General features: G+C 37.6%; 1 protein-coding gene and 1 pseudogene across 1 annotated transcript in view; both read left to right on the top strand.

The window, feature by feature from the left end:
* Lama2 (laminin subunit alpha 2) overlaps positions 1-12466 on the top strand; it is a 564428-nt gene that overhangs the window by 261081 nt on the left and 290881 nt on the right. The gene's annotated exons all lie outside the window — the stretch shown is intronic.
* Positions 9300-9408, top strand: LOC127215238 (uncharacterized; annotated as a pseudogene).

The raw sequence follows: 12466 nt of genomic DNA, 5'->3' as shown, positions 1-12466 counted from the left end.
TAATAAGCAAGTAGGCAAAGCAGTCATTTTCTCCTTGTATCCAATATGCACATTAGTTAGAAAAAATAGGTTTATTATGTATCTAATTCAGTGTTTGATATGAGGTATATGTAAACTATATATTTTTTTAGAATTTGGACAGAGAAGTACCCTGAACTTGCCATATTGAAAACACGTGTTGTTTCAAGCTGATTCACACATGTAAAATACACAGATAGAGATAAACAATGAGAGCAACCTTGGAAATTCCTGTTGGGTGTGTGGTATATTCTTATGTATGTGTGTGTGTGTGAAGTTTTTGCTATTGGATATGAATCCTCTCTAGATGTGTATCTTGTCTTGGTGTCTTGAGTTCTGTTTTTTTTTTTTTAACCAAATAATTTGTTAGAAACTAAATTTAATTATTTTGTGAATATTTTCCTGGTGAAGATTAGTACCTTGTTATGGATTAAGTTACTTTGTTACACCGGGAGGCAGTGATGCAATAAGCTGGTGATGGGGAAATAATAAATATCACATGGCACCTCTAAGAACATATTGTTAACACAGGTTATAAAAACTTCTCAATGATTAAGTAAACAAAAGTATGCTTACAATTAATAGCTGTGTTGCATATTACGTGAGCATTGAAACAGAAACAATAGTAACTCATATACTGCTCAGTGAATGGGAGCTAGTAATTTTAGCTGATTGAAACATTTTAACTCATGGCCATGTTCTTATTTTTAACAGGCTTTTAAATGTTCCTACCAAAAAAATGTGTAAGCGAGTAAAGTAGGTTTTAAATGAACATGCATTTTAAAATAGACAGCATATGTTGCATAAAGTTCAATGGCTGTAATAAAAAATGTAATTAAACTTTTATTTGCTAGGCCCTTTATGACATGAAGTCATTTTATCCTATTGTATTTAGAAACCTCCTATATCCCTGCCTCGAATTTTAGGCTTAACATTGCCAAAGAGTGAAAAACAAACAAACAAACAAAAAACAAAACAAAACAAAATAAACCTTCTTCTTTCCTTTTATTGCTGAAAGACTTTAAAGAAGAAATTTAAGTCAAAACCAGATGAGTTTCAGACACTTTTTTCTTTCTTTCTTCTTTTGGTGGCATTATGCTAAATCTTATTTATTTAAAGATAGTTACTAATAGAAATTATCATTATCATATTTTCCATCATTTCTTTCTTTTTTTTTTTTTTTTTTTTTGGTCATATGCCTTTCCTTCTTTTGGCTGAAGATCAAACCAACAGAAGGAAAGCAAGCAAATTGGATATTAAATAACATCTGAGCAAAGAATTTAGACTTCCTCTTCATAGTGGTCAGATCCCAAAGATAACTTCCCTTCTCTGGCTGAACTGTTTCTTCTAACCACCCACAAGGAAACACCTCCTATTCCACAGTAGGTCATTTGCACTACACAAAGCCCTGCCTGCCAGGTCCCCATTTCCATGCAATGAGCAAAATGATGGCAACAGAGTGTGCAAATTGTTTGACTGTGGAAGGCATTTTTTAGCGTACTGTGGAAGCTCTCAGTGGTTTACCGTCAGCATTCTCAGTATGAATGAAACAATTTGCCTTAATAACTGAACCATATAAATTTTTGATGCCACAATAACACTGCCAGCTCTCAGAAATTACCACAGTACATCTAAACTGTCATGTCACATCACGTAAATTATAGTCATGATGACACACTTAGCTTGCCTGATTTAATATCTTGCTAAGGAAATGGAAAATTGTAGGTCCTTGTTTGTAAATTCAATAAACCCGCTTTTCCAAACAGTTGAGGCTAATTTTTTTTTTTTGCCAGTAATTGCCGTTTGAGTAAGAGCCACTGCCAGAATCTCATAGGAATAGGAAGTTCATCATGATTTTCTTTTACATCTGTGAAATCGTTGAGTTTTATTGATAGCCATGGTCTGTAGGCTATGAGAATATGATGTTGTCTCTACTTTCTTAGTGTTAATTGCTAAGGTAAAAATTATTTATGAGATGTAATCATTTTTTTCTGAAAAAGAAATTAGACACAGAAACATTTTTCTGTTTCTTTAGTTACATGCTGCTTGCAATAGAGGGAGAAGATACTGGGCATATGCTCCCGTAATAAAGCCACTAGAGTTCTTCTTTCCTCTCTTAGCACCCTAACTATGAATAGTCAAAGAGCCCCTTCCTGGGACACACGGTGATAACTTACAGGTCATCCTGCTTGTCGTCCAACTCAAAAGTGCAAGCCAATTTAATAAAGAATACCCTTTATCCTGTGAGACAACACTGTTTTGTGGAAAGTAAGGAGTTTTAGGTGTGTGTGTGTGTGTGTGTGTGTGTGTGTGTGTGTGTGTGCGCGTGCGCGTGCACGCGCGCGCGTGTGTGTGAATCATGGATGAAGCCCAGAAGATTGTATCCCATTTATGTACAAGCCAGCAATAATATTTCATCATTTCAACTATGAATTAATTCTTCAACAGTAATCATGGCATGTCTTTCTTTTCTCTTATTTATTTTATTTATTTATTTTCTTCCTGCACGGGCAGATACCGACAACACTGGCATTTTATTTTTATGTAATTTTCCCATTTCATTCTCAGTCCTCCGAGAGGGTTAAATCAGACGGCCCCTGGGCTGCAGTGGGGAGTGTTTTTATTTTCACAATCCTGGGCAAATGTTACTGCTTGCTTTTAGGGCATTTGTGTAAGTGGGGGTGGGAGGGTGAACAGGCAGAAGAGGAACGAGCTGGATAGAGGACCGAGAACTCTGCTGGCTTTCTAAAAGCAGCTGCTGTTCAGAAACAGTTTGGGAATTTTAGAGTTAGGCTAATTTACTGCCTTGGTAAACTACATGCTGCTGGAATGCTGATGAAGTCCTTTGCTTAAGGTTCCCCTAGTGGACTGAAATGGTTGGTGCAGCGTCCAAAAGCGTTTTTCTGCGGCTGTAAGTGCTCCAAGAAGCTGCTCCCTCATGCTTGCTTCTGTTCTTACATGGCTGTTAAGCTTAAGATTTTGTCTTTGAACATTACTAAATTAACCTTAGGAGACCTTTATGACATAGTCATTCTTATATTAGACTCCCTCACGTTAAATTTCTGTGGCTAGTTCAGAGAAACATCCAATAGCTTCTGCAGCTAGTAAGGCCTGCAATTAGGCTGTAAGAACCTTCTGATGAAGCCTTTCCATATGGGAGCATCTTTGGTAAATTCCTTTGTTGTATGCCTTGGACTTTCTTTCGAGAGCCCATATCACATCTGCGTATAGGAAGAAAATGGATGCTGAAATTGTCCAGACAGCGTGGATCTTACTACATAAAAAAGATTCGAGAAAAGACTGTGATAGTACGTGCTTAAACTAACAAAAATTAAAAAAATTTTTTTTTTAAATTAGGCTGTTGACATATGACCCCTGAGTAGGAGTTTGTGTGGGAGCTGAAAGCAGATTTCAAGCTCATATGTTTAAAAAAGTTAAAACACTAACAATCATCATTCTACATTTCTCAACATTGTTCAAAAGTGGAATTCAAGCAGGGCAGGGTACTCATGCCTGAACCCCAGCACTCATGAGGAAGGAGGTCACTTCGAGTCTGAAGTTAGTCATGCCATGGGTACATAGTGATTCTAGGCCACAGAGTGAGAACTTGCCTCAAAAAAAAAAAAAAAAAAAAAAAAAAAAAGGCCAACAAGTAGAAACAAGTAGGATTTTTGCATTCTCTTCTCCACTGACAATTCCCCCTAACTTGAACTTCCGATTAAATGGATTAATTAAAATCACCATGAATGCAGAGAAAGACCTGGCCATAGAAGTTAAAAGGGTAAGTTCAGCTGGTAGTCTTTTTTAATTTGAAATATACAAAGTGATCAAGAATGATTTAGAAATAGAGTGGAACTCAGGAAATATTTTTGCCTGGAATAACCCAGATAAATTGTTAAGGATAAATGAGAAAATCCATGTTAAAACAAAGACCAAGGAATCATTTTTTAACTGTAATTAATATGCAATCTGCTATGCTAAAGTACCTGTTCCCAAGGAGTCAAGAACACAAAGAATAGTCTTATAGCAAAGATATGTCCTTGCTGTACAACTAGTTTGATCTGTATCTCATTTCTACCATTAAATTAGTATATAAAAGAGCATTCTAATGTTCACATGCATTTTGTTTCCCTTATTTTAGATTGAAATGTAACAGACAAAAAGATCACTTTCTATAATTAACGAAATGAGTTAAGCTGGGGAGGGAAACATTCAGTTTAATAACAAGTTGTACAGGAAATAAAGGAGTTTCCTTAGTGGTATTTCAGTGTGAATAGGTTGTGATTTGGTAGACAACAAAACTAACAAAAGCTAGCACTTTAACAATAGAGGGATTGATGGCCACCATAATTCTGCACAAAGTGTGCCATCTAATACATTTACTCAGCCGTGAATTTGTATTTTCACTTGTGGTACTATTATACACAGTCAAATGACTGACCAGTAAACCAAGATATCTCAACTAGGAAAACAATGAAGGCACAATGTGTATCTATATATGTGCTACCCTTTGCAGCTGGGCATTGTTCAGACATTCATTTTTAACTTCTTTGAGTCATTTAGCTTTGCAATAAAATACTGAAGCAACGTGTAACGAGTACTGTTTTTTTGCCCGCTGCCGCTGGTCTTGTCCCGCCACTGCGCCAGCCCCAAATAACATATTGAGACTCTGTACTTGATATAATTCTGTTGGCCCAGTTACTTGTTTCTTATCGGCTAGCTCTGCCTTAATTATTAATCCATTTCTATGTATTTTCATGTGGTCTTACCGGGGAGTGAGGCAGGCGTCTGGTCACCCCGGTCTCTCCATACTGACTCCTCCTTACTACTTCCTCTTTCCTCCTTGTCTCTTAGTCCCTCCTATCTTCCTTTCCTATTGGCCAACAGTGCTTTATTTATTAACCAGTATGAGAAACATATACAGAATGACATTTCCCATCAAACATGTCCAACAGAAAGCATATGAGCAGAGGCAATATACAGAGTGTGGAAGACAGACATAGGAAGTGGGAGTTCAATCCAGCCCAGGCTATAGAATGAGACCCTATCTCATGTGAAGAAAAAAGCAAAAATAAAAAACAAAAAACAAACGAAAATAAAAAAAACCACGAATGAATGTATTTGAATATAAAAGAAAACAAAGGACATCTGAGGAGACACAGATACAAACTTAATATTAGAAGGAATAGAATGAAAAAAATTAAGCAAAAAGGTGTAATAGCATCTGTGGTGATTGCATAATCACTAAAGTGTCCACTGGACATGGTTGCTAGCCTCCAACTAAAGGCCACATGCAACAACCTTCAACTCTAAACCTAGCACTTAGGTAGGTTTCTGTAGCGCACTGGCCAATTATTCTATCTAAATTGGCAAGCTCCAGGTTTACTGAGGGACCCATTCTCAAAAAATAATGGTGGAGGCTAATTTAAAAAGACACCTGGCATTCACCCCAGGCCTCCACATGCAAGAACACACATGTATACATACAAATGCATACATGAGCCTACACACACAAAATAATAATTAAAATGACTTCAAAAATAACAGAGGAAATAAGAGAAGACAAATTAGGTCAAAACATGAAAATTCACACACTAGGTTTGAATAAGTTGAAAAATGATGAAATGCAAAACAGTGAAAGGACTTGGTAGAAAACCCATTCACTGACTTTAGTTTTATAAAAAAAAAAATGGGAGCTTCTTTTTATCCAGTTTTATATGGCTTGATATTTTTGTTCTGAATAAAACCTTGATCAGGAAGATAGAAATCATCCAAAGTCATGTATAAAAATACCTTTTAGCAACCATTATTAATATAAAGATTCAAAAAAGTTAATATAACTAAAAGACTAATCCATGAATGCCCTGTTCATATATGGGTGCTTAATTTTTAGCCAAATTGCAAATTGATAGCAGTAGGATAGATCATGGCTCTGAGGCCAAGAATTATCTGAAGGGAAAAGGGTAAGTTATGCACTCTTAGCTTTTATTGTATATAAAAATGAATCCCAACTGGAAACAGAGTAAAATGTCACAATCATGCTAAATAAGCTCTATGAAGATAATGCGTTGGGATGTCTGCTTTGACCATGGTTGGCTAATAGGGTCTGGATTTACTTCCCTCCTTTGAGTCACAAGAACACTTGACCAAAATTATGCAACTGGACAGCTTATAACACTTTAGCTTTGGCTGCAAAGGTGATGAAATCACCGAGAGAGGCGAATCAAAGAATTCAGTTTTACAGATGCCTCAGCTTAGAGACAGAGCAGTGGTTTCTGGAGTGAACATCAAAGGAAAACTCTATAGAGCATGGACATGCCAAGCAGACAGGCTGACATGCATGGAGGCCAACTTAGCAAGAATCTGCTCAGCCGAGTGCAAAGGAAGAACCAGCTGCAGAAGGTGGAGATAAAGAGCATGAAATCTGCATTTCTGCAAGAAGAGACCCAACTGTTGAGTGGGAAATGCATGAAGAAAACCAGCTAAAACTATTGTACAAGTCACCAAAAAGCAGTGGTTGGGAAAATGCCTGGAGCAGAACTTGTTCCTTGGAGTTGGTTTACTTTCCCATAATCCAACCTGGAAGGCTTCCATAGCAATGAAAACATCTATTAAAACGTTATAAGATACTTTCTTAGTAGAGGGACTAAACTACCACCAGACCACAACAACCCTACATCCATGCTACCAAATCTTGAAGGCAAGCCTGGAAAGAATTGACTAAAAGGAATTGTCTTAAAAAACCAAAACAAAACAAAACTGCATACCTAAACCAACTTCAATCCAACTAAATTTAACAATCCAAAATTCACCATGTCAGGTATCACATCCAATATTAGGTCAAGGGAGGAGACCCAAATATGACAGAATAACCATGACTAGGAAAGATAGAATCTGATTAGGAACAGAGCAGAAAAAGAGGAAGCAACCAGGGATGTAGCAGGTGATAAAACATGCAGAGAAGAATAAAGACAAGAAACATAGCAGATTCCATCTGTGCCAACAACTGTCTGTTTGATGGAATGAAGAATCAGCTGGGAGGTGGGCACCTGGCCATGACCGTGGGATTAGCTGGTTTATGTTAATTATAGAGGTGGTGAGACCTTCCCACTTTTTGAGCTGCAGTATTCCCTCAATAGGACCCCGATGGCCTAAATGGAGAAATGGACCTGAACAAAATGTCTGTATTCATTCATCTCTCTCTCTGGTTCCTTATGATAGATGCTTCAAACTCCTGTACCCATGACTTCCCTAGCATGATGGACTGTAGCTTTGACATGTGAGCCAAATAAATCCCTTCTGATTTTGTCAGAGTCCTTTATCATACTAACAGGAAAAGAAAGTAAGAAACTGACAGTTTGCAAAATGATCCTCGTGTTGGTGACTCCCCAACCTCATGTGATAGCACTAATAGGTGGACCTTTTGGGACTCGATTTACTCCTTCTCTTGGAAATGGCTCCTGTGCCCTCATTTAAAAAAATGGTGAAAGGAACTGCACTGCCCCTTAAGGGTGTTGTGCTTTTCTTTTTGAAACGCGTTTTTATGGAAAATATATTTTTTTCATACACTATATTCTGATTACTGCTTCCTCTCCCTCGACTCCTCCCAGTTCCTCCACACCTCCTCACCCATCTGGACCCACCCCCCTTTTCATCTCTTGTTAGAAAGTAGAGAGATTAAAATACAACAAAATAAGATAAAACCAAAGCAAACACATCAGAATAGGACAAAACGGAAAGAAAAGAGCCCAAGAAAAGGCATAAGAAAGAGATATAGACACAGAGACCTACTCATTTGCATACTCAGGAATCTCATAAAAACACAAAACCAGAAGCCATAATCTATAGCAGAGAAGAAGCCCTCATCGGGTGCTGAAGTACTGATGGTTTGATGTTAGACCCACTATTCTCCAAACTGTGAACAATAAATGTCTGTTGCTCATAAGTGGTCCAGTTTGTGATATTTTGTTATGGTAGTTGAGTAGACTAACATTTTGCATACTGAAATATAATACAAAGGTATTTTAAAGGTTTTTTGAGAAATGAAAGGCAACAAAATAAGCAAGCTAGTACTGTCAGTACAGAATTTTTAGCAGACCAAAATATCTCTGAAAAATGAAGAGAAAGACTTTGTCACAAGAATAAATCACTGAGAGGGCTACATTTACAGGAGATGGAGAAAGTTCTTCAGGCAAAAGCACGAGCCATACCAGATGGAAATCTGGTCCTATAAGACACATTATATATATTAGAAAAATAAACAAAAGGTTTATTTTTTTTCTTCCTTACTACTGCTAGCTAAAAGACCTCTGGCCTACTATGTTTAGCCCTCAGGTCAAATACAACGTTTGTTGAATTAATGGCCAAAGACAGTAACTTCAGTTAGAACTTCAATTATTCCTTGTGTAAAACTCCTCTCAACTTGGAAAAAGGAAGACAGCAGCACAGCAAGTGTGTTTTAAAAAAGCTTCCCATGCCCTCAACACTTCTTATCTCAAAACTAAAGAGAACACCCAAGCATCATTTTAAAAGCCAATTATTTATCCTTCTTTTTTATTCATTCTTCTCTCATACATTACATCCCATCACCATCCACACACTCCCCCCAGTGACACCCCCACCACAACCTCCCTACTCCCAATCCACCCGCCTCTGTTTTCCTTAAGAAAACTGTTGTGATTTTTAAGAGGGATCATAAAAAGGGGAAGGGGAGGGGGAGACCTGCCTCTGGGGGCAGGTGCAGCAGGAAAGAGGGGGGAGGAAACAGATGGGGGCTAGGAGGTGGGCAGGGCCCTTTTAAACGGGAACATAGTAAATAGGCACAGAAGATGGGAGACGCCATTAACAGGTAGTGCTCTTAGTGGCATCAGCCTAGGGAATATCCTGTCAGAATTTCAAAGGCAGGCCGGTACAAATGCCTAAATACTAACAAAACAGCCCCCCCCCACTCCAAGGGTTATCAACTGAATAAAGCACAACAAGTTACAATAAGGCTAGGCACACACTCTCATATCAAGACTGGATGAGGCAACACAGGAGGAGAAAAATTGACCCAAGAATGAGTAAAAGTCCGACACAACCTTCCCGACTTCCTCTGTTAGGAGTTGCACAAGAGCACCAGGCTACACAACCATAACATATGTGCAGAGGGTATTGCTCAGATCTGTACAGGCTCTGTAAATGTTCCTTCATTCTCTGAGTCTCAATCAGCCCTCTTAGTTGATTCCATGAACCACATTCTTGTGTGGTCCTCAACCCATCATACCCCTACAATCTTCCCTATTGCTTCTTGGACTTTTGGCTAAGATCAAGTGTAGTATCTGTTCTTATTAGTTTAACAGCTATCCCTTAATGTGCAAAGGTATGTCTTTTTTCTATATTCTATTCAATAAAAAATTTACACTTAAGTTCCATGTACAGCCTAATAGTAGATTATGGGGAGCCAAAAGATTGATGGCTGTGGCAAACTAGTCAGTTCTATATAGGACAAATCCTCCAAATGCCAGTCTGCCACTGGGAAAGAGTTAACTTTAAGTGTAATTTGTTTTGCTAATTCTGAACCTGTCATGCTGAGGGAGATGACTATTAACAAGCCAAAAAAGAGAGGCCTGGATCAGATCCTTCCTCACAGCCCTCAGAAGCCAACATCCTTGCCAACAATTTGATTCCAGACCAATTTCCCACTCTTCATTTCCATGAGAAATGACTGAAATTCGTACATGTATAATGAATGACCTGTGGTTTGGTAATATTTGAGGTAGCAGCACATAATGTTTTATTCTATATATCTTACCTATACATGAGTTAGACAGTGAATATTTGTTAGTGTTGTGAACCACTCAATATTGGCTTCCATGATTTACAAAATAAGAGCTAGAACATACTTCAGAATTACATCAAGTTCTAAAACATGCCCTAGGAACATAGAATATATTCAGCAAACATAGTTTGCTTTGAGATTTTTGTAGTTATTTTCTGTGATAATTTGCATCAGATGTAATCTTCATAGCAGGAAAAGATTTTTGTTAAAGAATACTTCTTTTGCATACCTACTTGTTGACACAATGTCTGAAGACAGCGATAGCATTACAAATGAAGATGAACAGTTCTGAAAGTTGATTTTTAACCAGGAAAGAGATTATATGACTTAAATGTCAGCTTTGCAACAAAGATAAATAGCCAGTCTTGGCCATACCTGTAGAATGTTTTGTACTTTATCTTGAATGTCTCAGTGCAGAGATAATACTTACCATGTCACCTCATCCAAAACAAGTGGCATAAGTGTCACACTCTTTTTTCACTGAAGACTTGGCAGTATAAGGGTTTGTTTATCTTATACTCTTCAATCCAAGATCAAAGAAATAAATTCCAAAACTGCAGTCAGTATCTCATAGCAATCCTAATACAAATGAAAATGAAGCCATTAAGATGGACCCTAACTCACTATAACAAGGTCATTGCATGAGAGGAAGTGTGGGGCAGACAGACACACAAACAGGAACAGTGGCTTATGAACATGAAGACAGCTGTTTTCATGCAAGCAGAGATGTCTGGAACACACTCTTCTTTCTCAGCTTCTCAGTGTGCCATGACTAGCTTCTGAAACCATGAGGGTGTCAATTTCTATTATTTAAACTGCCCAGTACATGACATTTGTTATGGCAGCATTAGCAAACCAGGTAATAAAATATTAATTCATTTTAAAACCCAATGGTTTGCATTCTTGACATAATATTTAGCAGACAACTGGCAATCTATCAGTTCTGTAAAGAAATCATGGAAATAGATAAGAGCAAGACCTAGAGTAAAATAGGAAAAATAGTCAAAAGATATGAATAAACAGTTCCTAGGAGAGGAAAGAAAGTGGCCCTAAAATATAAGGAATTGTGTCCACTTGTTTCATAATATGGTAATTACACTGAGTAGTCATTTTTTTTCATGCACCATATGATAAAGGTAAGAAAGTAGATAGTATACTCTTTAATGATGGCTTAAAGAAATAGACTCTCATCTGATGATAACTGGAATATGCATTGATGACTCCACTGAAGTCACAAATGCACATGTTCCTATGAACTTACCTTGTGGGGGCTCAGCCTAGAAATTCATCATATACCTGTGTGAAATGTCATGAACGGATCTTAGCCACAGAAATGTCCATCGATCAATGATTAATAACATGAATGTTGCAATAGCCATATAATTAAACAGCATGTAATAAGTAAACCAGAATTCCTATGCTTAGTAAATGTAAAATAATATGGAGTAATACATATAGAGAATGTCTTTAAGTGGTTAAACAGATGTGGTATATATACATCTATCTATATATGACTAGTATTAATTTTCAAGTAGAGAAAAAGAATATGTATTTGTACATTAAGGTGGCTTGGCTATTTAGAGTCACATCTCGTACTTGAAATGAACTTGTGTCGAAGACTATTCTATTGCCCTTCTCAAGAAGATAATACTGTCCAGTTTGTAAGAACAAGACATGTTGACTAAAACAACTTTAATTCATATTTATAATTTAGTCTGCTACAAGCTATTATTTCTCCTTCTACACTTTGCTATAAAAAATTGTTCCTTAAATGTAATCCCTTAATGTGTATTAAGGGCCCAGCCCTATCTGCTAAACAGTGTTTGTCATGCTTAATTAATCTTGGGGATTCAAATAGCCGTTCTCATATCTTTCCAGATTCTTTAGTAGAACCTGCTTTTTGCAGCAGGTGCCTTTTGGAGAAGTGCACAGTTGACATTTTTATTTTTTGTGTCTTCCTGTCACTCTCAGTAGTGGCAGCTACATCAGAAAGGGTGCTGGCTTATTCTAAAGCTCCCTCTCTATCACCCGAGTCTGGGATGCTGAGCGGCCCCCATCTCACATTTGCCACATTGCAGAGGGAGTTAGGACCCAAATCTGAAATGTGATGAATTATTAAACAGGTAGTTTGTGGGTGATTGAAAATTACCTGCAAAAGAGTGCTTATCTCCTTGAGGCACATCGAAAGCTAGCAGAATTGAGCCAATTAGACTGACTGTCTCTTCAATGAGTTGTGACCTATCCATGGTAATGGCTTATTATGATGATAAATGAACCCATCTCTCAAACTGAAGCCTGAGTACACACTTCAGCAGTTTCCTTGAATCATGAGGCCATTACCTCTCAGCCTCAGATCGACAGCAGTGACAGCCATAGAAGCAGAGAGCACACAAGACTAGACACAGATGACTGCTTCACCCTGATGAATATATTCACAGCAATTTCCGAAGAAATGGACCTTCCTTGTGCCTTGTGTGTTGATACCTGAAAGAGTTATCATACTAGCTTCCTTCATTAGGAAACACCCCTCCCTGGGTGTAATGCTCTGAGATAACTGGAATAGGTATTTTTATTTGTTAAGTTTTTGGTTGTTTTCAGTGTTTGACTATTTTATTCTTGTCTGTCCCT

The sequence above is a fragment of the Phodopus roborovskii genome, unplaced genomic scaffold (genome assembly GCF_943737965.1).
Source record: "Phodopus roborovskii unplaced genomic scaffold, PHOROB, whole genome shotgun sequence".
Classification (NCBI taxonomy): Eukaryota; Metazoa; Chordata; class Mammalia; order Rodentia; family Cricetidae; genus Phodopus; species Phodopus roborovskii.
This window is presented reverse-complemented; position numbering and strand designations above follow the sequence as displayed.